The sequence below is a fragment of the Pongo abelii genome, chromosome 12 (genome assembly GCF_028885655.2).
Source record: "Pongo abelii isolate AG06213 chromosome 12, NHGRI_mPonAbe1-v2.0_pri, whole genome shotgun sequence".
Taxonomy (NCBI): Eukaryota; Metazoa; Chordata; class Mammalia; order Primates; family Hominidae; genus Pongo; species Pongo abelii.
Genome location: NC_071997.2, coordinates 64,940,879 through 64,968,140, shown reverse-complemented (window position 1 = coordinate 64,968,140; position 27,262 = coordinate 64,940,879). Strand labels below are relative to the sequence as shown.

Genomic DNA, 27,262 nt, shown 5'->3' with positions numbered 1-27,262 from the left:
CTGCTCCTGTTCTATCCTGATTCTACCACTCTCCTTTCCTATCCTGATTCTTCCTTTAGCCCTTGTTGGAAACATTAGTGGGTGAATGGCCCATAAATGAGCATGCAGAGGGCTATCTATATAGTTTGCCTGGCTTTTCTCTTTCCTAGTCTGTAGGGAATCTGGGGAAGGGACAACTGGTAGCCTGGCAATTTCCCCCTAAAGTTCCACTGCTGTGTCTACATCTCAGACTGATGCTAATAATGCCATTATTTCCAAAAAGAGCCTGTTGAAAGTGGAGCTTATCTCTCATTAATCTTTTTCTGTTATAGACAGATGACTCTGACCCCAGGGACATTTGGGTTGCTTACTGCAGACAGTGGTATGCAGACATGTATCCTACCATGGGAAACACTGCCTTATATACTACCCTATTATCACCAGCTTTTAAGTTACCAAGAACAGAGACACCTTACTCATTTCTGTCCACCTGATACTGATAGCCAGTGGTTACTTATTAAATGTTGAATGAATTTAGACAGAAGCTGGTGGCAGAAATCCTGCCCTCCCTCACTTGAGACAATTATTTGACTCTGATTCTCTCAGTTTTAGGGTTGGGAAATGTTTCTAGGAACAATTTAAGCCTAGCACTAGCGTTAAGTGATTGATTATTTAGAATCTGACCATGGATTTCAGTTCTTGCCACGTGTGATCATAATCACTTGTGGGATCCTAAAACAAAAACTAAACTTGTCCTCCTGCCCTCTCTTAGACCTCATAAATGAGTAGATGTAGGATTTTATTTCAGATGCGTCTTTTGAAAGCCCATTGGCTGTAGCAGGCACTATTGAAAATAAATGTAATTGCTAGACTTATATAACATTGCTAAGTGGCTTCAACTATATTTATTTAATTTACTTCCCAAAACAACCATATAAAGTAATACTTTTACACCCATTTTACAAATAGGGAAAGTAATCAGATTGACTTTCTCAAAATCCCACATTTAGAAGTTGGAGCTAGAGTTTAAACCCAAATAATCTTAATTCCAAATATTGTGATCTTAACCACTGAGTATACTATCATCTGGAAACAATTCATAAGAACTAGTTATCTGTGGAAATTATCAGGAAAGAATTAAAGCATTTTGGGCATTTGTGCCAAAAATACCATGACTATTCTGTAGGTCTCTTATAGCCCAGGAGAATACTTTTTCCAATCCCAATTTCTGTTATAGATGATTGCTGTACTTTATGTGTGTGGGTGGGTAGGTTTTGATTGTATTAGCCCACATAGAGGTTGCCTTTTTTCGTTCAACTATTAAACAAAAGAACAGAATACATAAAATGCATAGCTACTTTAAAATGCCTTCATTTCACTTCATTTAGTAACTTCTGGATGTTCTGGTTTTAAATCTACTGAGGAAAAATTAATTTCCTAGTCCAAGATATAATGGTATACCTCAAGCTGCTAATAAAACTTCAATGCAAGTAGTAAAATTAAGGTTTCTGGTAAGATGCACACTTATAGAGTACTGGTATTCAGGCGTTTTAAGTCCTAGGGCCTTTTTATACTCTTTAGTTGAGGACTACAAAAAGCGTTTGCTTAAGTGCGTTTTATCTGTTGATATTTACCATATTAAAAGTGATATATTTATTAGTATATTTGAAAAACCATTAGATGTTAACAAATGTGCCTGTTATGAAAAACATTTTTTAAAACAATCTGGCGAAGAAAATAGCATTACTTTTTGGCAACTCTTTGATATCCGACTTTATAGGAGATATCTGCATTCTCACATATATTTCGCCATTTAATTTGTTTAAATTGTTATAGTAGAAGTATACAGAAAAATTCAGTCTCATGCAGATATGTAGTTGGGAAAGGATGAAGTATTGTGATAGTCTTTTCAGATAACTGTGGATATTTTTCTTTGATATTACACCAACACTCAAAAAGTAATTTCTTAAAAATTAGTTGTATTCCAAGATGGAATAACAAGGACCGCATGTACTCTTCTTGCTGAAATAACCAAATTTTAAAAAGATAAACTACATGAAAAAGTGGATTTCAAGATACATCGGCGCAATTAGGAAAGTGGAAATATGGATCTACACAAAGGAATGATGAACAATTGGAAATGATAAACACCTGGGTAATATTTAAGTTTCAAAAAGTTATTACATCTCTTTAAAAGATAATTGGCTGGTTAAACAATAATAATGTGGAGTTTATAACATGTCAAAGTTAAGTACATGACAATAGCATAAAGGCCAGAAGGAAAATAATGAAAGAATAGACATTCCTTATTTTGCGCTTTTGACATGCATGAGGTTTGGTTACCTAACACTATTCCCCCAACAACACTGTTCAACTTTCTGTTAACACAAGTATATTATCTGTGAATAATTGCATGAAGTACAGACTTTACAGCTTCCTCAGTTCACAAATCACTACCTAAAAAACAGATGTGAATCATAAGTGACCAATCATGTCACTTCTATTCAAGGTCTGCCTGTGATTGGTCCCTGCACACCTGTAATTCATTACATACACAGCAAAGGTTGTAATTGTATGCCTCCTGATAAACCCATGTGCTGTTTTACGAAGATGGATCTTTGAAAGGTGGAACTAACCAATAAAGATGAAAGTGTAGCAAAAAAAACAAAAAGCGATAACATCAAAAGTGAAATTTCAAATCCAACATAAATGGAGGTATGGGAAAAATAGCTGTTGATGGGAATGTTGGCACCTTTCAAGAGTCTATGCAGTCAGAGTTGCTTAGTGAAGGTGAACAATATGAGTGGGGAAAGTGGTTGTGACTAAAACATTTAAGATGTCCCAGAGGAAATGACATTGGCAAAAAAACTTCACATTGAGTGGACTTTGGACTATTTCAAGACATTAAGAGTATAAATTTTAAAATATTGTTAAGCTGAACCAAACTTGGAGTATAACTCATCATACCATGGAAAAGAGGCTCACCTTATATTGTAAGTTAATGAGAGGAAGAAAAAGGCAAGCATTGTTCAAACTACCTGATAAATGTTTTACAAAAAACAAAAAACTACTCAATATTTCTAATGTTTTATATTGTAAATATTAGCTTTTCTAGTTTTAATTTCTGAATACATTTACAACTGAAATGGTTTTTCATTTTTTGACAAACATTTTTAAAGGTCATGGAACAATTGTAAATTTTCCCATTGATTATTAAGATTGTTTTGAATGGTTTCAGCTTGCACAGTCATTTTTATGGTCCTGCATTCATGTGCAAGGCATCAACAGCCTGTATAATGTGGTCAACATCTTACACTATGCATAAAGTGGTATCACTTGAAGATAAGACTGATTAAAATTTAAAGTATATACTATAAATCCTAAAGCAACTACTGAAATAACAAAATAGAGTTATAACTAGTAGTCTAACACAGAAGATTAAATGAAATAATAAAAATCCTTAAAAAGGCAGGAAAAAATAGGGAACAAGAACATGTGGAAGAAGTAGGAAACCAATATAAGTATGAAAGTTAAACCTAACCATATCAATCATGTGGAATGGAAATGATCTAAACATTCTAATTAGAAGGCAGAGATTGGCAGATTGGATTTTAATAAAAGAGTACGCAACTATATGGTGCCTACAAGAAGTACACTTTAAATATAAGGACACAGGTAGCTTAAAGTAAAAATGTGGCAAGGATTTGTCATACTAATGCTAGTCAAAAGAAATCTTGACTGGCTGTATTAATATCACATAAAATAAATTTTATAGCAAATATTTCCAGAGCGGAAAGCCATGTCATAACAATAAAGGTCAATCAAGAGAACATAACTATCTCAAATATGTGTGTACTCAGCAGCTTCAAAACACGTGAAATAGACACTGATAGAACTGCAAAAAGAAAAGGACAAATCCTCAATTACATTCTGAGATTTGAATATGCCCTCTCATTAACTGATAGAACAAATAAGCAGAAAGTAAGCAGGGTAAAATAGAGTTGAGCAACACCATCAACCAACTTCATGTGAATAACAGAACACTCCACACCCAACAACAGAATACACATTCTTCTCATGGGCACATGAAGCATTTATCAAGTTAGACCATATTCCAGACCACAAAATAATTCTCAATTTTAAAATACTCAAGTCATACAAAGAATGTTCTCTGCTTTCAGTGGAATTTTATTAGAAATTGATAACAAAATGATCCCTAGAAAATCCTTAAATATGTGGAAAGTACACATCTCTAAATCATCCATGAACAAAATTTTTTAAAAAAATTAGACATTTTGGTATGAATGAAAATAAGAACAAAACATAACAGAATGTGATGTACTGCTAAAGAAGTACTTAGGGGAAAATTTATAGCACTAAATACCTATCTGAAAAAATAAGATCCCAAAAAAGGCCCCAAACTGCCTTCAGTCTAAGAAACTACAAAAAGAAAAGTGAATTAAAATTAATCAAAGCCAGGTGTGGTGGTACATACTTGTAATCCCAGTATTACATACTTGTAATCCCAGGCTGAGGCAGGAGGACTGCTTGATCCCAGGAGTTGGAGGCCAGCCTATGCAATATAGCATGACAATTTCAAAATAATAATCGTAATAAAAAAGTATGCAGAAGAAAGGAAACAATAAAGATCAAAGCTGATTTAATGAAATATAAAAAAGAAAAATGAATGACTCCAAAAGTCATTTATTTAAAAAGGAAAAGACACAAATTACTAATATTAAGAACAAGAGAGGTGACATCACTGCAGATTGTACAGAAAGAATGATAAGAATATTATGAACAATCTTAATGCCAACATATTTGACAACATAGATTAATTGAAAAATTCCTTGGAAGTTACAAATAACCAAAGCTCACTCAAGAAATAGATAACCTAAATATCTCAGTATTCCTTAAACTAATGTTTTTCATTAGTTTATTTTCAACAAGGCTGCTATCTTAGTCTGTTTTTGCTGCTATAACAGAATATCTGAGACTGGGTAATTTATAATGAACAGATTTGTTGGCTCACTATTCTAGAGGCTGTGAAGTTCAAAATCAAGGGGCTGGTGTCTTGCAACGGCCTTCTTTCTGTGTCGTCCCATGAAGGAAGGAAGAAGGGCAAGACAGAGTAAGAGGGGCCCAGTCACCCTTTTATAACAGGACCAATCCCATCCATGAGGGTGGAGCCCTCGTGGCCTGTTTAAAGGTCTCACTTCTTAATGCTGTTAAAATGACAAATTTCAACATGAGTTTTGAAGAGCACAAACATTCAAACCATAGCATGTACCAAAAATCATTCAATGGGAAAAGAAAAGTCTTATCAACAAATGGTGCTAAGACAACTGAATATCCATATGCCAAAGCATTAAGTGAGACCCCCTATGTCATACCATATACAAAAATTAATTCAAAATAGATCATAGAACTTAATGTAAGGGCTAAAACTGTAAAACTCTTAGTAGAAAACATAGGAGTAAATTTTTATGACTTTGAATTAGCAGTAGATTCTTAGCTATAACACCAAAAGCACAAGTGACAAAACAAAACAAAAAATTGAGCTTCATCTAAATCAAAAGCTTTATGTTTCAAAAGATATCATCAAGAAAGTGAAACAACTACCTATAGAATAAGAGAAAAATCTTGGCAAATTACATCATGATTAAGGACCTGTATCCAGAATACATAAATTACTTCCAAATCTCAACCATAAGACAGAAAACAACTCATTTTTTTAATGGGCAAAAGGCACTGTATTAGCCTGTTCTCGCATTGCTGTAAAGAACTAGTGGAGACTAATTCATAAGAAAAGAGTTTTAATATGGTTCTGCAAGCTTTATAGGCTTCTGCTTCTTGGGATGCCTCAGGAAACTTACAACCATGGCAGAAGGTGAAAGGGAAGCAGGCTTGGCCTTCACATGGCCAGAGCAGGAAGAAAAGAGAGCAAAGGGAGAGGTGCTATACGCTTCCAAACAACCAGATCTCATGTAAACTCTGATCATAAGACAGCACTAGCGGGATGGTGCTAAACCATTAGAAACCACCCCCATCATTCAATCACCTCCCACCAGGTCCCTCCTTCAACATTGAGGATTACAAGTCAACATGAGGTTTGAGTGGGGACACAGAGCCAAACCATATCATTCTGTCCCCATCCCTCCCAAATTTCATGTCCTTCTTACGTTTCAAAATATAATCATGCTTTCCCAACAGTCCTCCGAAGTCTTAACTCATTCCAGCGTTAAAAGTCCAAGTCCAAAGTCTCTCTGAGGCAATGCAGGTCCCTTCTGCCTATGAGCCTTAAAATAAAAAGCACATTGATTACTTCCAAGATCCAATGGGGGTACAGGCATTGGGTAAATACTCCCTTTCCAAAAGGGAAAAATCTGCCAAAACAAAGGGGCTACAGGCCCCACGCAATTCCAGATCCCAGCAAAGCAGTCATTAAATCTCAATACTCCAAAATGATCTACTTTGACTCCATGTCTCATATCCAGGCCTCACTGATTGCAAGGAGTGGGCTCCCAAGGCCTTGGGCAGCTCTGCGCTGTGCAGGGCTCAGCTCCTATGACTGCTCTCAAGAACTGGCATTGAGTGCCCACGGCTTTTCCAGGTGCATGGTGCAAGCTGTTAGTGGATCTACCTTCTGGGGTGTGGAGGATCGTGGCCCTCTTCTCACAGCTCCACTAGGCAGTGCCCCAGTGGGGACTCTGTGTGGGGGGCTCCAACCCCACATTTCTCCTCCACACTGCCCTAGTAGAGTTTCTCCATAAGGGCTACTGAGATATCATTACACACATATTAGAATGATTAACATTAAAAAGACATGTCTATTTGTATTGCTATAAAGAAATACCAGAGGCTGGGTAATTTATAAAGAGTTTTTTTTTTTTTTTTTTTGGCTTGTGGGTCTGCAGGCTGTACAAGAAGCATAATGCCAGCATCTGCATCTAGTGAGAGCCTCAAGCTGCCTCTATTCATGGCAGAAAAGGAAAGAAAGCCAGTATGTAGAAATCACAGGGCAAGCTGGATGTGGTGGTTCATGCCTGTAATCCCAACACTTTGGGAGGTTCAGGTGGGAGGATCACTTGAGGCCAGGAATTCAAGACCAGCCTAAGCAACATTGTAAGACCCTATCTCTACACACACACAAAAAAATAATTAGCCATGTGCAGTGTTGTGCACCTGTAGTCACAGCTACTTGGAGGCTGAAGTGAGAGAATGGCTCGAGGCTAGGAGTTTGAGGCTACAGTGAGTCGTGATCACACCATTGTACTCCAGCCTGTGTGACAGATTGAGACTGTCTCTAAAAAAATAGAAATCACAGTGCAAGAGAGAGCAGGGAGGTGCCAAGCTCTTTTTAACAACCAGCTTTGGCTAGCAGGAACTAATAGAGTGAGAACGCCCTCACCCCAGCAGGGGGGATCCACTCCCATGACCCAAACACCTCCCACTGGGCCCCACCTCCAACACTGGGAATCAAATTTTAACATGAGTTTTAAGGAAGCCCAAATATTCAAATTATAGCACTGGCCATATCAGTGTTGGCAGCATCTGGAGGAACTAGAACTCTCATATGCTCCCTATAGGAAGGTAAAATGGTGAAAATAGTTTTATGGCTTATATAAAACTCCAGAAAATGGAAAGCCATGGATTGTGGCAGAAGGTAGATCAGTCATTGCTTGAGGATGCAGGAAGAAAGGAGGGGAGAGTGGGAAGGATTACAAAGGAGAGAAGCTTGGGGGTTGATGGATATGTTCACTATTTGCTTTTGGTGTTTTTATGGCTGCATACATACTCCAAACTTATAAAATTGTACTATTTATTACATTTTTTTCTTGGTAGTGACAAGAAAAAATTCCCAGGCTGGTCTCGAACTCCTGGCCTCAAGTGATCCTCCTACCTCAGCCTCCCAAACTGCTGGGACTATAGGTATGAGCTACAATGCCCAGCCAAATTATACAAGTTAAATATGCAAAATTTATTGTATGTCAATTATATCTCAGTTAAAGCTATCAATGAAAAATAAAGTTAGTTGCAATGTAGAATTTGAACCAAACCAATAAACTTTTCATACTCTGGTATGTTAAAACTGATTGGTCTATATTTTATTTGAATAGGCTTTTTACATATGTGTAAAATATCTTCATGCAATTATTTGGAAAATACTGGTTCACTGAGTTATGCAGATCTTCCAAATGTTGGCACATTTCATGATATGATCACCTTCTTTATTATCACCACTGATCTCAAGAAATGTCTTACTGCTTTGGGAAATTGTCAAGCTTCCTGATAGCTGATACAAGTTTTCCAAAATTTTAATTTTTGTTTGAAAGCTTGAACTTTATCCTTGCCAAAAAATAATTTCCATTTTTCTCCTTGAAGCGACAAATTAACTTTGATCATGTTTGAGATGATGTCTACCAAATATTTAAGGCCGAATAACCAGATATTGACATTCTTTCAAGTGAAATTGATATTTCATGTTAAAAAAAAAAGCAGCTAATTCAGCATGCACCAAGTACTTTTCCTTGAGATAACCATGACACATTGATATGTAGAAGTGTTTGTGTGTACTTTCCATTTGATCTTACAGACTATTAAAAAAAGTATACTAAAGATTGAAATTTGACAAAATTAATAATTATTACTGCTTAATTATGGTCATCAAGTGAAGTGCCTTTTTGTTTTCTTGACAGGTAAATGGCAGTGAAGAATACCATGACTTTCAATTCTTATTATTTAAGAAATATATTTGCACAGCTATAGCTGCCATAGATAGTGATTCCTGTGATGGAGCTGGGCAAAATAAAATTGAAAACCTTCTGGAAAGGATGCATCATTCTAGACTCCATTAAGAACATTAATGATTCATGGGAGGAGGCCAAAATATCTACATTAACAGGGGTTTGGAAGAAGTTGATTCCAATCCTCATGGATGACTTGAGGGCTTCAAGACTTCTGTAGAGGAAGTAACTACAGAAGTGGTGGGAATGGCAAAATAACTAGAATTAGCAGTAGAGCCTGAAGGTGTCCCTGAGTGCTGCAATCTTGATAAAACTTTTAACAGTTTAAGAGTTGTTTTTATGCAAGAACAAAGAAAGTAGTTTCTTGAGATGGAGTCTATTTATGGGTGAAGATACTGTGAACATTATTGAAATGGCAATAAAGTTTTAGGATATTTTCATAAACTTAGTTGGTAAAGCAGCAGCAGTGTTTGAGAATACTGACTTCAATTTTGAAAGAAGTTCTATGTGAGTAAAATGCTATCAAACAACATTGCATGCTACAGGGAAATGTTTAATGACAGGAAGAGTCTGTAGATGTGGCAAACATCATTGTTTTATTATTTTAAGAAACTGCCACAGCTACCCTAAGCTTCCGCAACCACTACCGTGAGCAATCAGCTGCCATCAACATGGAGGAAAGACTCTCCACCTGCAAAAAAATTACGACTTGCTGAAGGCTCAGATAATTGTTAGCATCTTTTTAGCAATAAGGTATTTTATTTTATGAGACAGTCTCACTCTGTCACTCAGGCTGGAGTGCAGTGGTGCAAGCTCGGCTTATTGCAACCTCTGCCTCCCAGGTTCAAGCGATTCTCATGCCTCAGCCTCCTGAGTAGCTGGGATTACAGGCATAAGGCCCAGCTAATTTTTGTATTTTAGTAGAGGCAGGGTTTCACCATGTTAACCATGCTGGCCTTGAACTCTTGGCCTCAAGTGATCCGCCCACCTTGGTCTCCCAAAGTGCCAAGATTACAGGCATGAGCCACCCCACCCAGCTGCAATAAAGTATTTTTAAATTAAGGTATGTACAATGCGTTTTGGACGTAATGCTATTGTACACTTTTTTTAAGTTCTTATCTCTTCCCTTTTTAAATTATTTTTCCATTCTCAAAATATCACTGCTATCAGCTATTGTATACTTAATAGAAAACAGTATAGCATAGACACAGCTATTATATGTACTAGGAAACTAAAAAATTCATGTGACTCACTTTATTGCAATATTCACTTTATTGCAATGCTCTGGACCCAAATCCACAATATCTCTGAGGTATACCTGTAGTCTTTTATGGATTTCTTTTTATTATTATATATTTTAGTAAATTATGTTACTTTTAGGATGCCCATAACCTAATTTTTTCCTTCAGTTTTTTATACAAATCTATCTGCACATATTATTTAATGACATTTTTATACTTACCTAAAGCCGTGCATAAGTATGTAATAAAAATTTAAGGCAAAAGCATTTCCACCTCAATTATATTTTCAGAATTATTTATTTTAAAATCAACAAACATTAAATACTTTATTTGGCCAAGACAATTTGGCTTGGTCTTTAGCACTTCAACTATAATACTTGTAGACCTGATTTTCTTCATATTTAGACTGTTTCAGACTCACTAAACTTCTTGGATGTGTAATTAGGTTTTTCACTAAATTTGGAAAGTTTTTGGTCCTTTAGTTTCACATATTTTCTGTCCCATTCTTTTACTCTTTTCCTTCTGGAACTCCAGTTATCCATTTGATTTGTAGTACAAGTACCCAAGATTTTTTATACTTTATTTCTATCATTTTCTCTGTCTTCTTTAGATTGAATATTTTAAATGATCCTCAGGTTAACTGAATTTTTATGCTATCATTATCATGCAGCTATTGAGCTCATCATATGAATTCTTTAAATTTTAGACATGTAGTTTTAGTTCTAAAATTTTCACTTTCTTATAGTTTCTCAGCTGATATTTCATTTTATTCATTGCAAACATGTTTGTATGTATGTAAACATATTTGTACATCATTAAGCATGGTTTAGCTGCTTTAAAGTCTTTGCCTGATTCTTCTTCTTCTTCTTTTTTTTTTTTTTTGTTTGATTGTTTGGTTTGTTTGAGGCAGAGTCTCACTCTGTTGCCCAGGCTGGTGTGCAGTGGTATGATCTCGGCTGACTGCCAACTCCACCTCCCAGGTTCAAGTGATTCTCCTGCCTCAGACTCCCAAGTAGCTGGGATTGCAGACACGCACCACTAAGCCCAGCTAATTTTTGTATTTTTAGTAGAGATGGGTTTTCACCATGTTGGCCAGGCTGGTCTCAAACTCCTGGCCTCAAGTGATCTGCCCATCTCAGCCTCCCAAAGTGCTGGGACAACAGGAATGAGCCACTGTGCCCTGCCTGATTATTCTAACATCTTGATCACTATAGAGTTTGCCTTTGCTGATTATCTTTTCCTTGGAGATTAGATCACATTTTCTGGCTCTTTGTATGTCAAATCATTTTGGATTGTATCCTGGACATTGTGTTGGTTATGTTCTGGAGACTGGATTTGGTTATATTCCTCTAAAGAGTGCTGACGTTTTTGTTTTAGTAGGCAGTTAATTTGGCTGGACTCAAACAAAAAAATTCTGCTTTGACTATGGTGGAAGTTCAGATCTGATTTCATACTCCTTTTAGTCAGCTTAGCATATGTAACATTCAAGGGTCAGCCAGAGATTTGAAGAGAGTTTATACATGGAATTTTGAATTTGCCTTATCTGGCACTGTCTGTTCTGATATTTTCTCTCTGGCAGCCCTGTTTACCTTGGCTCCTTCTCTTAGTTCCTCTAAACAGAAAGATGGTAGACTTTTTCATGGTAATTTAGCCACTTTTCACTCTGCCACAGTTGTGCTTGACTTTAGCCCAAAACCTCAGATAGGGAAATCTTTCTTTCTACAGATTACTGCCTCCAAGTTTTAACACCCCTCCAAAATCTGCCTGCTTTTGTTGACTCTGTAGAGCCCTAAAGTAGTTGAACTTTTAATTTTCATCAGTTTTTAGTTGTTATCAAACAGACTGTCTGTCTATTAGGTACTTTATCTGGATACTAGAGACAAAACTGCCAATTTTAGATATTTTCAATAGAAAAAATATATATATTTCTGTATATATATTGTATTCTGTATACTGATTACTCATGAGAAGCTCCCTGGTCTAGGATAAATACATTATATTTTCCATGGCCCCAAATAACACAAAACATTCATAAATCCATATATTAACTTTTAAAATATTGCTACTTTTGGTTTTGTCGTTAATTCGTTGCCTAAATAAATTCTCTGGACATGTGTTTACTCACTATGAAAATGAAGGAGAGCCAAGCTGGGTACAGTGATGCACACCTATAGTACTGGCCACTCGGGAGGCTGAGACAGGAGGATCACTTAAGCCCAGGAGTTTGAGGCCAGCCTGGGCAACATAGCCAGACCCTGTCTCTATAAAAAATAAAAAAGATTAATATTCAAGATCCCCTCAAGGTTCTGTTACTCTAAAGGTAGTAGATTCGAGTTTTGTATATATGTCATGTCATTTATATACAATACACACATGCACACGTACACTCGGTTTTGTGTATATGTGCTACTATTGTTAATATATTTTGAAACCATAATGTTTCAATTCAATACCAACATTTTAACTATAAGGCTTGCACTAGTTAACTTGATATAATAATAGATGGCTTCCTGGAAATATTAAATGTAATAATAGCAAATAATATTTAGAGTTCATAATGGATGATTGACATTTATAGGAATTGTGTGGATTGTTTTCTGTAAAGATCATGTTTGTTATAATAGTCACTTTCTAATTTAACTTTTCACTTTTTTATTGTCTGTTTTTTTTTTTTTGAGACAGAGTCTCACCCTGTTGCCCAGGCTGGAGTGCAGTGGCGTGATTTTGGCTCGCTGCAACCTCTGCCTCCCGGGTTCAAGTGATTCTCCTGCCTCAGCCTCCCAAGTAGCTGGGATTACAGCTGCCTACCCCCACACCTAGCTAATTTTTGTATTTTTAGTGGAGGCAGGGTTTCACCATGCTGGTCAGGCTGGTCTCAAATTCCTGGACTCAAGTGATCCACCCACTTTGGCCTCCCAAAGTGCTGAGATTACAGACCTGACCCACTATACTCAGACTAATTTAACTTTTGTATAAATCTATATCCCACAAAAAGAATAATTACAATGTGCATGCTTCATGTTAGAAATATTAAAAATAATAACATGTATTGCCATAATTTGAGGTAGCAATAATCTATAACTTTTATTGATAGAATTCTTAGCTTTTACCAAGAGAAGACTTTTGTTAAGTACATATATAATTTTAATTAATACATATATAAAAAAAAACCTAAAAATTTTAAAACTTAACATTTTCAGTCTTTCGCCCAACTAAAAAGAGTTTATACAAATATTACTATCATTTCAGATTTATTTTAAATTAAATTATGACTTGTCTTGTTTTATTACTGCTTTATTTGTTAATATTTGCTTAAGCCTTCATTTTCAATTCTATGCTGATGGTGCAATTCTTTTAATTTTATTTTAAGTTCTGGGATACATGTGCAGGATGTACAGGTTTGTTACATAGGTAAACGTATGTCATGGTGGTTTGCTGCCCTGATCAACCCATCATCTAGGTATTAAGCCCTGCATGCATTAGCTGTTTATCCTGATGCTCTCTCTCCCCCTGCCCCCTGAATTCTTTATATGAGCAGAGCAGTCACTGCTATACTTCAATGTAATGTAATTCCCTCTTTATGCACATTTTATTTCAATGTATAGCCTTTGATTTATCTTGTCGTGGAGGCTTTTCTTTTCAGTCTTGTAGCAGCTACTCTAATATGTAATCAAATTTGACTTATTTTAAAACAAATAGGCCCAAAACCATTTTGATGTCAATATAGTTGTTGCAGGGTATGGTAGCTGTTAAAAGTGCTTTTCGGTGTGTCTGGTTTTTTAACTGATTTGTTACATACAATCTTGTTTGGGTTATTTTGTTTGTGTTATATTAATTGTCTTAATACTGCCTACAATTATCCCTTCTTTTTCCTCATAAAACAGACAGGATATATGTGTGAAAGTTGAGGACCTATAAATTGAATAAGTCAACTTTAAAAAGAGGTTTTGTGGCTGGGGGTGGTGACTCACACCTGTAATCCCAGCACTTCGGGAGGCTGAGGTGGGCAGATCCCTTGAGGTCAGGAGTTTGAGACCAGCCTGGCCAACACGGTGAAACCCTGTCTCTACTAAAAATACACTCATAGATGGGAATTGAACAATGAGAACACATGGACACAGGAAGGGGAACATCACACTCTGGGGACTGTTGTGGGGTGGGGGGAGGGGGGAAGGACAGCATTAGGAGATATACCTAATGCTAAATGACAAGTTCATGGGTGCAGCACACCAACATGGCACATGTATACATATGTAACAAACCTGCACGTTGTGCACATGTATCCTAAAACTTAAAAGTATAATAATAATAAAAACAAAACAAAAGAAAACAAAACAAAACAAAACAAAATACAAAAATTAGCTGGGCGTGGTGGCGTGTGTCTGTAGTCCCAGCTACTCATTAGGCTGAGGCAAATAGACAAAATTTGTCATCCAAATAGACAAAAACTCTAATATAAAATTTTAATACTGCAAAATGTTTATTTAGAGAAATATTTTCAACGCAGGGTACATTTTACCTGTAGGTCTTTGAAGGTTTATGCTGACAGGTTCCCTTTTTAAAATAGGCACCTGAAGAAGAAAAGTAACACAATATTTAGCTTATCCTCTTTTAACTAAATGATAGAGAGTTTTCAAACCCAAGATTTCCATGGTTAAGTTTATAAACTGACTTTTTCAACTGGGTTCACAGTATTGTGACACATGCATTGATTATTCTAGACACAGAACACAAGCAGAAACTTGATCAACAACCCAGCATCAGAGAAATGAAAATGCTGTAAGTGCATAACCAAGGTTGACATGGCAGGAGAAATGTGTGTTCTAAATATGTGAGCTTTCATGGGAATGTTCTGGATACATTTTAATATTTTCTGGCTGTTATGTGACACCATTTGAATTGATTATTTGTTATTTTCAGCTTAATTAACCAATTTTAGAACATTTCCCAGACACATAGAACTATTCCTATGTTTTATCCCATAGGTTGCTTAAAGTATTTAGTTCTCCTTAATTTGGAATATATACAACTTCAAAACAAAAATATGAGAATTATGTGAGATTTCAATAATCCTTTCCTAAGGTAATCCGCCCCTTTGATCAGCAGTCTTGTCTTCTCTTAAATATAAAGACCACAACCAATGTTTCAAAACAGGCAAATGTGTTTGTGATATGACATAGTTAGTTGCCTGGTGTTGAAAGGAACTGTGTTATTTCTTGCTATCTCAGAAAACAAACAGTCTAGAATAATGATAAACAGCTTTTTTTTTTTTTTGGACAAGAGCTAATTCAAGAAAATAAAAATGTTACTGTTTTGTCTGTCCATATTTCTTCTTTTTAGAAACTGCCTCTCTTGTAAGTCACATGATTTTGTTAGTGTTGTCAATTAAGAGGTCACTTCCCTGCCTCAAGGGTTGCATGTGATGGAGCAGGAATAATCAAGCTTCTTGCTTAGTGAGGGAGATGGGAACAGAGTGGGGTCTTCATCCATGTCGCTACAAAGGACATGAACTCATCCTTGTCTTTTTGTAAGAGGTTGAGCTTGAAAACCAGGTAAATGTGGGAATGTTAGGATCCATCTTTCTCATTATATGGAGAGAACTTGGCTAAGATGAAGTCAACAGAGAAACACAGAGGTGAGAGACAGAAGTACAGACAGACAGATGGAAAGACTGACCCCAGGACATTATTTGAGCATTTGGACCAAGATATACCTAAAGCATGGATTATAATAACAGAATTTAAATAATATGACAAAATATTTAATTTTATTAAACTATTCTCAACTATTGTAGAAACAAAATACAGCATTAAACCTAAAATGTTTTAATGTGTAAATGCCACACATCAATAGGCCTATGCCTTTTAGTATGTCACACTCATTAAAATTATACATATGTACCTCATGAAAGCATAAGTTCTGTTTTGTCAGCATTACCATCCTTGTAATGTGGTATATGTGCAATTATTTGAATATTTTAATATATTTTGCCCATATTTTACAAAATTGAATGGAAAACTTAATAAAGAATGTGCTAATGTCAATAGGTTTAGATCATTTTAAAGTTTGAAAACAAAACCTCTTTTTATTTATTTTATTTTTTATTATTCTTTTTTTTTTTTTTTTTTTTTTTAGATGGAGTCTCGCCCTGTCACCCGGGGTGGAGTGCAGTGGCATAATTTTGGCTCACTGCAACCTCTGCCTCCCAGGTTCAAGCAATGCTCCTGCCTCAGCCTCCTGAGTAGCTGGGATTACAGGTGCACACCACCATGCCTGGCTAATTTTTGTATTTTTAGTAGAGACGGGGTTTCACCATGTTGGCCAGGCTGGTCTTGAACTCCTGACCTCGTGATCCTCCCTCCCAAAGTGCTGGGATTCCAGGTGTGAGCCACCACGCCCAGCCACTTATTCCTGACTTTAATGAAGATGCTTTCAGTTTTCTTTTTAATTACATTTCAGGCTTTTATACTGCTAATAGTTGTTGTTATACTATTTATCTTATTGAGTTTTTCTTAAAAAGCAAATATTGCTTTTTTTCAAATGTCTTATTATCATCCTTAATGAAGATAACTACAGCAGATACTATTTGATGCTCCCGATATCTATCATCGCTTTTTACCTTTATTACTAGAGTCCACTAATTTTAGTTGGGGCCATAATTTCTTCAAAACTAAGGTACCACTGTTTATTAAGCAACTGCTTATGCTTAATCTATTTGAGGAGAGAGACGTAAACTTATTTTATGTAAGCCACTGTTATTTAAAGTTTTTATTACCAATAAGTGAAGTTTTTGTGAGTTATCTCTTCTGTTTTCAATTTCACATTTATATTATTAGATTTTTGAACATTAAAACATCCTTATAGTACAGAAGGTCCTGGAATAATGTCATTTTGTTCAACGTTGTTTCATTATAATGCTGATGGGAAAAAAAAAAAGTCAGTTCCCATCAGTGGCCACTGTCTGCACGTTCTCCCCATGGCTGCATAGGTTACCTACTCAGCTTCCTCCCACATCCCAAAGATGTGCAGCTTAGGTGAATCTGCACGTCTACATGAGCCCAGAGGGAGTGAGCGTGTACAGGTGTGAGTGTGCCCTGCCGTAGGAGGGGGTCCTGGTCAGGGCTGGTTCCCACCTTGCACCCTGAGCTGCCGAGATAGGCTCTGGCCACCCACCACCTTGAACTGGAATAAGTGGGTAAAAAAATGATCTTATTTGTTTTTATTAATCTTTCTTAAATATATGTGTAGCTCATTTTTATATCAATGTTTAATATTAGAAGTGTTTTGGGTCTTGTTTTAGAAGTTTGGTGCTGCTTTTTTACCAGAAATATGTAGCAGGAACTTAACTCTTGTTTATTTCAATTAGCCTGTGGTTAAATTGGTTGTTCTAAGTCTTTTTGCTTAAAGTCATGGTTTCCAAGACCCTACTGATGATATTAAACGAGAACTTACTGTACTAGATAATCCAACCCCACTCAGTCATACTCTGATATATTCTTGTAATGCCTTGATGGATTCTGTTTTCTAATATGTTATTCGGGATTCTTTGGGTGAAATTGGTCACCAGTTTTTGTGCGTGTGAAATCTATTTTAAACATTGGCATCAATTATATGACCACCTTATAAAGGAGTTAGAAGATTTTCTTTCTTTACTGTATGCTAAAATAATTTAAATAGCATGAGACAATTTGTTCCTCACAAAATTCATTTTTGAAAATGTATGGTCTGGTACTTTTGGAGAAATAGCTGTTTAATAATTTTATTTATTGTATGGTAATTGGTTTGTTCAGAATTTCTATGTCTTCTCAAATCATTTTAGGTAAATTCATGAAAAGATAATTGACTATCTTAAGTAAAATATTAACAATGTATTGTGAGATTAAAAAATATGTAGAATTCAAATCCAATTTATGAAGTATAAAAGAGGAAATCAAAGTATGCTGTTTTAAGTTTCTTATACATAAGTAATACAAAATTATTTAAGCAAAATATGATGTTAAAGATATTTCTTGAAAAACCTAGAAGAAAAACTAAAAATAAAAATACATTTTTTTTTTTTTAGAGACAAGATCTTGCTCTGTTGCCCAGGCTGGAGTGCAGTGGTGCCATCATAGCTCACTGCAGTCTTGACCTCCTGTATTTCAGTAATCCTCCTGCCTCAGCCTCACAAGAAACTGGGATTACAAGCAGTGCCACCATGGCTGGCTAATGTTTTAAACATTTTTTGTAGAGATGAGGTCTGGCTTTGATGCTCAGGCCAATTTCAAACTCCTGGCCTCAAGTGATCGGGCCTTGGCCTCCCAAACTGTTGGGATTACAGGTGTGAGCCACCATACCCGACTCTAATACTTTTTTTTTTTTTTAATAAAAAAGGCAAAACTAAAAAGCTAATACTGGAGGTAGATTAACACCATAAAAATATTCAATCTAAAAGAAGGCAGATAAAGAAAAAAATTAAAAGAACAGATGACAAAAAGAGAGTATAATTAGCAAAATGGAGGCCACCTCCTCCTATCCTGCTCTGCCAAACGTTAGGCAGTTTGTGTGTGAGGAACTTCTCATGTTTTTTAATTCAACTCAGTAGGTTGCCTTGTAACCTCACTCTCTGACAGGTTCAAGAAAAGTATTTTTTTTTAGATTATCCAGCTGTATCTCATTTTTAGTATGAGGGAAACCTTCTCTTGTGACTTCCTATATCCTAAAGAAAAGGGGGATGGTTGCAATAGTTTCTGTCTTTTGAACAGTATACTGACTATATTATTTCATGTACAGACATTGCTATTATATTTCCATTTTGAATTTTACCCTGTGGTTTTAGAAAATAAACTTCTTTGTCTTATTCAGTGATTTGGAACCTAAATTCAATCCTGTCTGATATGAAAATTGTGAGCTTTGCTTTCTCTTTACATGTATTCACCTGGAAAACTTTTGCTCATCCTTCTATTTTTCCCTCTGAACTTCTGTATTTCAGGTGTGTCTTTTTTACCCTACAGAGTTAGGTATCACTTTCTCTTAATGGCTGAGTTAACTTATTTATACTTATGATGAATGATAGATGTAGTTAGTCTTAGTTGTCATGTTAAGTTTTACTCTTTGCTTTTATGCCTGTTAAAAATCTTTCATGTAGGCTCCCTTTATACATATGCTTATTTATGTCTCCTAATAATTAGAAAGTTTTAATTTTTGTTCTAATGAGTATCTTTATGACAAGAACATCATATAATTCACTAATCTTCTATTTCCCCATTTCTTTAAACACACCTAAGTTGTTATCATAGGCAATGATAAAGATGTTCCTTTTTTCCTTCTCTGTTCCCTCTCCTGTATCATTTGGCTTGGGTTGATTATCTTATCTTTCATGCTATTAACCACTGTCTCTATAATTATATCTTTACTAATGATTTGTTAGCTTTCAGTGATGTGCTTTGATCTGCAGCTATTAAAGATGAGGAAATAGAAAAGCTTATACTACTTCTCATCTTCCTTCCCCCTGCCTTTTCCATTTTTGTTAGTTATGTATTTCTACACTGCAAGAGCTTATGATGCCTGTACTTCCCTATAACTCTACTCCTACATAGTTTTTAACTCTTAGTCCTCAGTGTTAAGAGAGCAAATGCTGTCATCAATCATCTTTTCTATAAATGTTCTTATTCTTGTGATTACTCAAGAAGGACCCATGGGGACAATATTTTCTGAGTTCTTATGGTTTTAGTATATTGCTTTATTTTTAAAATCATAGCTTGACTGGGTATAAAATTCTTAGGTTCCCCATCTTCCACCCACTTTCTTTTCCTAAGGATGTTGTAGGATTCCTATACAATGTCTAGCTTTGAATTTCTCTATGGAAAAGCCTGAGCACACTGTGATACCCCACCCCATCCCTTGATGTTTTGTTATCCAAATCTTCATTTCATTTTCATTAGAATTCTGTAAGTTTTCTAGGACGTGTCTTGCTTATTATTATTATTATTATTTAGAAATGGAGTCTTGCTCTGTCACCCAGGCTGGAGTGCAGTGGTGCAATCTTGGCTCACTGCAACCTCCACCTCCCAGCTTCAAGCAATTCTCCTGCCTCAACCTCCTGAGTAGCTGGGACTACAGGAGCATGCCACCACACCTGGCTATTTTTTTTTTTTTTTTTTTTTGTATTTTAGTAGAGATGGGGTTTTACTGTGTTGCCCAGGCTGGTCTCGAACTCCTAAGCTTAGACAATCCACCCGCCTCGGCCTCCCAAAGTGCTAGGATTATAGGCGTGAGCCACCGAGCCTGGTCTATTATTTTGCATACATATTTCTTTCACAAAGATTGCTCTTTCACCGTATGAATCCAAATCTTTTATTTCAGTAAAAATTCTTAAACTACTGTAAATTACATGTTTTAAAAAAATTTTTTAGGGAGCACTCTATTCAAATCTTGGGTCAGTTTGCCTCTAGTTCATTTTACTTTTTAGTTTCCATTTCATTGCCTTACTTTTCTTATTTCTTTTATGTGTTTTATTGTGTTTTCTGTATTTTTTCTCCATTGTGCTTCTTCCTATTTTACCTTTATTTTCTTAATGGTTTTGTTATTTTTCTCTTTCACTTTATAGTTGAATTTATATTTTATCTCTTCCTATTGTCTTATGGCCTCTTCCTTGAGTTTTTAAATATCTTTTTCATCCTCTTTCTTCATAAAAGATATTGCTTGATTGAACCTTTAAAATTTCTGGTAAATAATTTGGTCCCAATTTTTCTGCTACAATAGAACTTCTTTCAAATATTTTTCATTTGTAAGATATTTCTCTTGTTTTCCTCCTTTTCCTTGTAATATATTTGTGTGGCTCTGATGGTGTTTCCTTGTTTCATTATTTATGATTAAAGTGGATGAATTTATCCGAGATAGGTTTATCTTCAGGAGTTTTGTGTATGAGATTTCAGGGCTATATTCCATGTTAGCAGAATTATCCTGGGACTGACCCAGAATTTTGTATATGAATTTGTCTAATCTTTAATTTTCTCAAGACACTGAGAATAGACACTATGGAAGTTTTTCACAGTGCCAAATTTTGGCTCTCACTACTTCCTTCTCCAAATATAGTTAATGTGCATAATTCCTGGTTTATTGCCATCTTTTTTATTCTCGGAAGTAAACCAGGTCCAGGGGAGTTCCTGCCTCCAGTACATGAATCCTATTCCCATTGTTTTCAACAAAGTATTTGGATTTTGCACCCCAGAGAGTGCCACTGTCTTTTAAGAGGTGTATTTTGTTGACTCTTTCTTAGATCTGAAGTTATAATGTTTTTTCTCCTGTCCCTTCTGCACACATCTCTGCTTGATGGCCACTCTTACAGGAACCCTACACTTACTTTTTAGTTTATGGTTTTAGTTTACTTTTAGTTTACTTTTTATGGTTTAGTTTACTTTTGCCCCAAAAAGGTAGTTTATTACATCTCTTTCTCTGGTCATTTCCAGGAAGAAAATGAGAAAATACTGACTTTACAATATCACTTGTGTCTTTTATGTCAACTCATTTGAGACATTATATTAACACTGTAGAAGTTACCTCCATTAGCTTGTTCCAATTAGACTATTAAAGCATATTTCAGGAAATATACTTTTCAAACACAATTCCATTTGAATTTCTATTTGTTTTTGCCTGTTTAAGAAGCTCTCAGTTAGTTATATCTCTGATCTCTCACTACTGTTCTTTAGTTTTCTTAAGTCAGAATTGTTTTTTGGTTTTCTTAACCAGTCAAATATTTAGAATAAAATATATAATAAATGAATTTAGGTAACATGGTAACTACGTTTAATTGTAACAAATTATATCTCAACTACTGGGGGAAAATTTCTCTGCAGGGTTCATATTTAAAACCTGTACTTTCATGTATTACACATTAATACTTCTAGAATTATATTGCCCAACAGATTTTCATTCATCAGTTGAATGGACAACTGAGGTACTCATTTTCTGGACCTGCTTGCAGGCTAATAGTTTATTTTGACAGCATTGCCATCTTATGCACGAATGTTTTGACAATTGTGTAAACAACTTACTGCATTTTGTTCTATTTTATAAAATCCAACAAGAAACAGGAGAATTAAAGTGCTAAACTAGTGACTTTAGAGGTAATATATAAAGTCCCTATTTAAAAATTAAGCTTTCAATAACTCGAGACCAAAAGAATCTGGCCTAAATGAGAGGAAATTGAGATACAGTTTGACATGAGGCTAAAAATAAGGTAAGAAGGCAAAATGTATGATGTCAAATCCTGTTCATTTTTGTCTGTGGTGCAGAAATTTGGCTTTTAAGCATTTTAGCATGAGGGAGATTTTTTGGATTCCTTTAGAAATATAGGAGAAAATTTTCTGGGTGAGTTCTGTTTTGGTCTACTCTTAAGCACTATTATAAACTCTATAATTCTGCATTATTTCATCTATTAATCAGAAACACCAATGATAAACAGAATTTCTATTTTCTGTTTAAGAGCTGCAATTTTACTTTGTCTCGATTTGCTTTCAACAGTCATGTACTTTTTGTTAGTCTGATCTATTTATGCTGGACAGGGAGAGGATTCCAGAAATACCCTGGGTGCCAAGATGCAGAGAAAAGCTTAGTTCTGTCTTAAAATCTCTCAGTGCCCATAGGTGCAAATTTTATAAGATGCTGATTAGGTCTGGTATAGAACCTAGATAAATACTTTACAAAAAATGTAAAGGATGTGCACTGCATTTGAGAATCATTGACCTAAACCTTAGCCTCTGACTTGAATTAGTTAACAGTTTCAAATGAGCTCCTTCTAGCCCAGAAACATCTTATTCTTAAGAGGTAAATGAGCCCATGACTTAGTTCTTCAAATTAGGGGATGAGAATTAGAGTGGTAAAAGAACTAAGTCTAACACCATTAAATAAGCAATTGAAAACAGCTGATTTTTCTAACCAGGCAGTAAAGAATCTTTTTCTTGTGACGTCCCAAGCCACAGAAGCCATGTCTTTGAAAAATTCTTCTGTATCAGAAGGGCTCCGCTCCTTTTACTCCATCCTTTTCAGGATTGTGGATTGTGGTTGGGGAGGGTGGACCTTGAGCTTTTGGATGCAGAATTGATGGGAAATTTAAAAGCCTCATGGAAAATGTAAAAGAAAGGAAGAGATTTAAGAACTTCAACTGCAATTTACACTTTCTCTCCTGACAGATCCTAAATGGCTGGGTTGAAAGCAGTCTTCAGACTATCAATTTTAATTGTCTATGGGAAATAATTTTTGAACTGCAGTTATAGCCATTTTGGTTGTTTTTGTTTTTTCGGCAATTGTTTGTTAATTATATTTGGTGACTCGATTTTTCTATTAGATGACATGGTAATTGCACATTTTAGCAAAGTAATTATGCAAATTTCTATTTCTGACATAATATGAAGAAAAAAACTATATATGTGAATGAAACTGGTTTCACAAATGGGCTTAGGCAAACTTAATATCGCAATTATTTTAATTAAGAGAACTGTATAAAAAGTTTCAAATATTTTATTTCGTGAGATTTCAGGATAATGAACAAAAAGGCATAATTGAAAATACGTTCCTTTTAATCTTATGATTGAAGCAGAAAGTATTTATTCTAAGCCATTGACTGCCCATTGGAATCATGTTGGAGTCATTTAAGCAAATACCAATATCCATTTGGGAATTTCACCTGTGCATCAGTATTTTTTAAAATCTCCCCAGGTGATTTTAATGGCCATCCAGTGTTCACAACCACTGAACAAGGCTACCCTAAAGTAGACTCATCTAAATATTTATTAAGCCTGATATTGCTAAAAATGAGATAGAAATTATGAAATAAGTGTATTCCATAATTGAAGTAAGCCTTAGTTACTGTACTTAAGGAGCTTATATTGCACTAGAAAAGATTAAAGTGAAACAAATTTAAAAATTTCAGAAAGTGGCATCATTAAAACCTAACTGTGGCAGAGAATTTGTTCTAAAGATGTCCTGAGAAGAAAGAAATCATGAAAGAGTAATGATTAAAGAACTACAAGAAGCCAGGCCCCAGTCTGGGCTTCTAAGTGTGGTAGCTATGGTAGCCAGCCCCCAAGATGACTCCTAGGAAGCCCCACCTCCTGGTATTCACTTTCTTGTGTGGCTTTTCTCTTATTCTCTCTCTCACTCTCTTTTAATCCTCTCTCTCACTCTCTGTTTTTCTCTCTCATTAAAAATTATTTTCTCTCCCTTACTCTTTCCTCCCCTTTCTCTCTCCCTCTCTCTCTCATTAATAAGTCTGGAGGAAGCCAGATGTGAGGACACTCAGGCAGCTTATGGAGAGGCCATGTGGTGAGGAATGGAGGCCTCGGCCAACAGCCAGTAACCATGTGAGTGAGCTTTTAAGTGGATTCCTTAACGCCAGTCAAGGCTAGAGATGACTCTAGCATCAGCTCACAGCTTGACTGCCACCTCATGAGAGACCTTGAGCAATAAAAATTCGGGCCAAGAATGGAAAACAAGGCACTGGGAAGAACATCATGAGCAAAGGAATGAAGAGGGGCTGAAATGCTATGTTGTCGTATTCTGGCTGGAAACATAGGTATGTTGGCTAAGAAGCATGGTGTGGAGGAGTGTGGGGAACGTAGAATATCGAGGCTATTGAAAAATGTACTAAGCACTTAATGTGAGAGGGAATAAGGAGCCATTGGGCATTTGTTTTATTTTCCCTCTCAAAAGTTTGGAAACTTAATTTTTGAAAACACCATAATTCAAATGCGGAAAAATATTGTTTGTAAATGAGCAAGAGGAAAACCAGAGCATTGATTTGTATAGAAATAGATGAGCACTACTCTTGTGAAAAAATGTTTAGGTGGACTGACCTCCTTGGAGCAAAGGGTTGGAAAAGAAAAGGAGAGATTTGATATATGAGATGAAATTTATCTATCACTAGTAAACACTGAAACCAACAACAAATTTATATACCATAGATAAATAGTAGCCTGACCTTCCATCTAAAAATATCTAAACATGTATTAGATAGAGAGCAAAATCTGTTTTTTAAAATTAAGACTTGATTTCCAATGTTGGTTCAATGTGATTTCAAATATATTTATTAAAACTTACCACATGAACAAAAATTAATTGGGTGTCTTATACATTTTTCACACAGTCACTTATTTCCTACAAAGCATATAAATACTAAATTGAAAGTCCAAGGGCAGCAGTTTTTCATTTTTTCATGATGTTGTAATAGGAGCAGGAAAGAATTTTATGAATGAAAATTCACCTGGTTTAAGTACAAGCTCATAGCCGTCTTTTTGCTGTTGGAATGTTTACCTAAGGAATTTTGCCTTAGGCAAGTCTCTGCTTTTAGAATAAATCAGATCAACTTCAATTTTATCAATGTTTTGCTTTTGGCCCACTGTTTATTTTGCAAGTAAAACTCAAAATCAACAGTTGGGTCTAGGGTGAACATTAAGGAAACTATGCCCACAGTACAGGGTCTGCATAAACCACCTTTGGGGAATAATTTACTTTTTCTTTTCCACATTTATTCAGAAAACAAGATAGAGCATCTTCTTAAGTCAAAACAATTGTTTCCATTTTAAAGCAATGAACAGTTAGTATATACATTTCAGAAAACCAGAAAAAATAAGTTATTTTTAACTGTTTATTGTAACACCAACAAACAGAACATATCACTACTACATTTTTCTTTCTTTACTTCTATATTTTTTTTCCCTGTAGCCTTACAGGGTTTTTAACATTTAAGTTTTAGACAATTTGAGTTTCCATCTCACTGTGGAGGAAAATGCACTGTGCAACCTAGTATCTTTAAGGATGCTGTGGGACTTCTTTCTTATAATTATATCTAGTTTGAATTTTTAGCTTCGACTGATTTTTTTATCTCATTTGTCTCTGACCTCCCTTCTCTTTCTTTTGTTGGCCCAACATAGAACAGAACCCTCTGTTTTTAATTCAAAATATAGTCCAAACAAGACACTTATCAAAGGTCTATGTGTAATAGACTTTTACTGTTGATTTGGTGAGTAGTTACACTGAGTGATAGCACTACAGATAAGATTAATATTAGACATTGAGTTCTTAAGAGTTCCTTGGCTATTTGTACTATGTAGAATTTCTCATTTTGTGACTTTTTCTTGATGGTGGTTTTCCATCTTCTTTCATCTCTAGACTTCCTCAGCCCCTCTCTTATGCCTGTCCCTGGAAACTAAAAGTTCTTCCCAGTTTCTTATGCAGAGCAATTCAGTGCTGTCCTTATTTACCCTTATCTCATAACTGGCCACATCTTAAGACCTATCTTTCCCCAAATGCCAGGACCCTTCAGAGGTTTTTTGGCTTGTTTTGTTTTTGCTAATCAAAAAAGAGTTCTCTCCTAAGAGGAACTGACCTGCAGTATTTAACTGACTCCTTCCACCCTCATCCCAGCCCTCTCTAGGAGTGTGGATCAATTCAGAAGATAGTCCTAAATCTTTAAACAGGATGAGTCAGGCAATGGTACTAGTGCTTGTGTGGTATTCACTCCTATATTTTTTAAACCTTCCGATAATCTGGTAATTACCTGTCATTTCTGTTGATGGAAGAATTAGATGATTGGAATCCCAACACGATGCATCTGTCAGCAGCATTGATTCATCATCACTGTATGCCAAGGTTTTCCCTGATGTGAAAAATGGAGGATTAATTAGTCAGTGGCTTTCACTCCTCCCCCTCTTCTGTTTTTTAATTCTCTCTGTATTCTAGCTACGTGTTTTATTCTCTAAAAGGGACATCCTGGTATAGGGGGTGGGAGTCAGAAGAATTGGAGATAGTGTAAAAAAAAATTATTCTTTCCTTTAGGCATTAATCTGACCTCCATTTTGTTTAGATGTCTTCTTAACTGTGAGTATTCAGTTAGGACTTTCTTCCCCCTTTTATCCTATAAACCCTCACAGCCAAGCATACCTCTGTGACTTCTACTGGCCTTTCCCATACTGCACCTGGCTAGATTATGTTTTATTCTCTTTGTATACAAAGGATAGGACTTATACTTAGAGAGTTAGATACAGGGATTATGGTCCCTAAGCAATGCATGCTCAATTACAAATATTAAATTGAGCACAGAACAGTGAACTCTATCTACAAACAGTAACAGATCAGTGTTCAGATTCTGAATGTTCATTTGTCTCACAGGGCCTGTACAAAGAGTGCAGGCAAAACTTTCCTTAAATATCTTAAATAGGATTTCGACTTGGCTTTCCTCCTCTTACGGCTAATAAATGTCATCGTCATCATCACCATTGTCATTGTCATCTCTCACCATGCCTAGTCTCCTCCCTC

At 35.7% G+C, this 27,262-nt stretch overlaps 1 long non-coding RNA gene across 1 annotated transcript; it reads right to left on the bottom strand.

Moving 5' to 3' along the window:
* Positions 1 to 2,219: 2,219 nt before the first annotated feature.
* On the bottom strand, positions 2,220 to 26,919 carry LOC134759700 (uncharacterized). The gene is made up of 3 exons (XR_010136280.1): positions 26,505 to 26,919; positions 14,487 to 14,538; positions 2,220 to 6,278 (listed from the first exon to the last, which is right to left on the bottom strand). It is a non-coding gene; the product is annotated as an uncharacterized LOC134759700 (long non-coding RNA).
* Between the last annotated feature and the right edge of the window lie 343 nt (positions 26,920 to 27,262).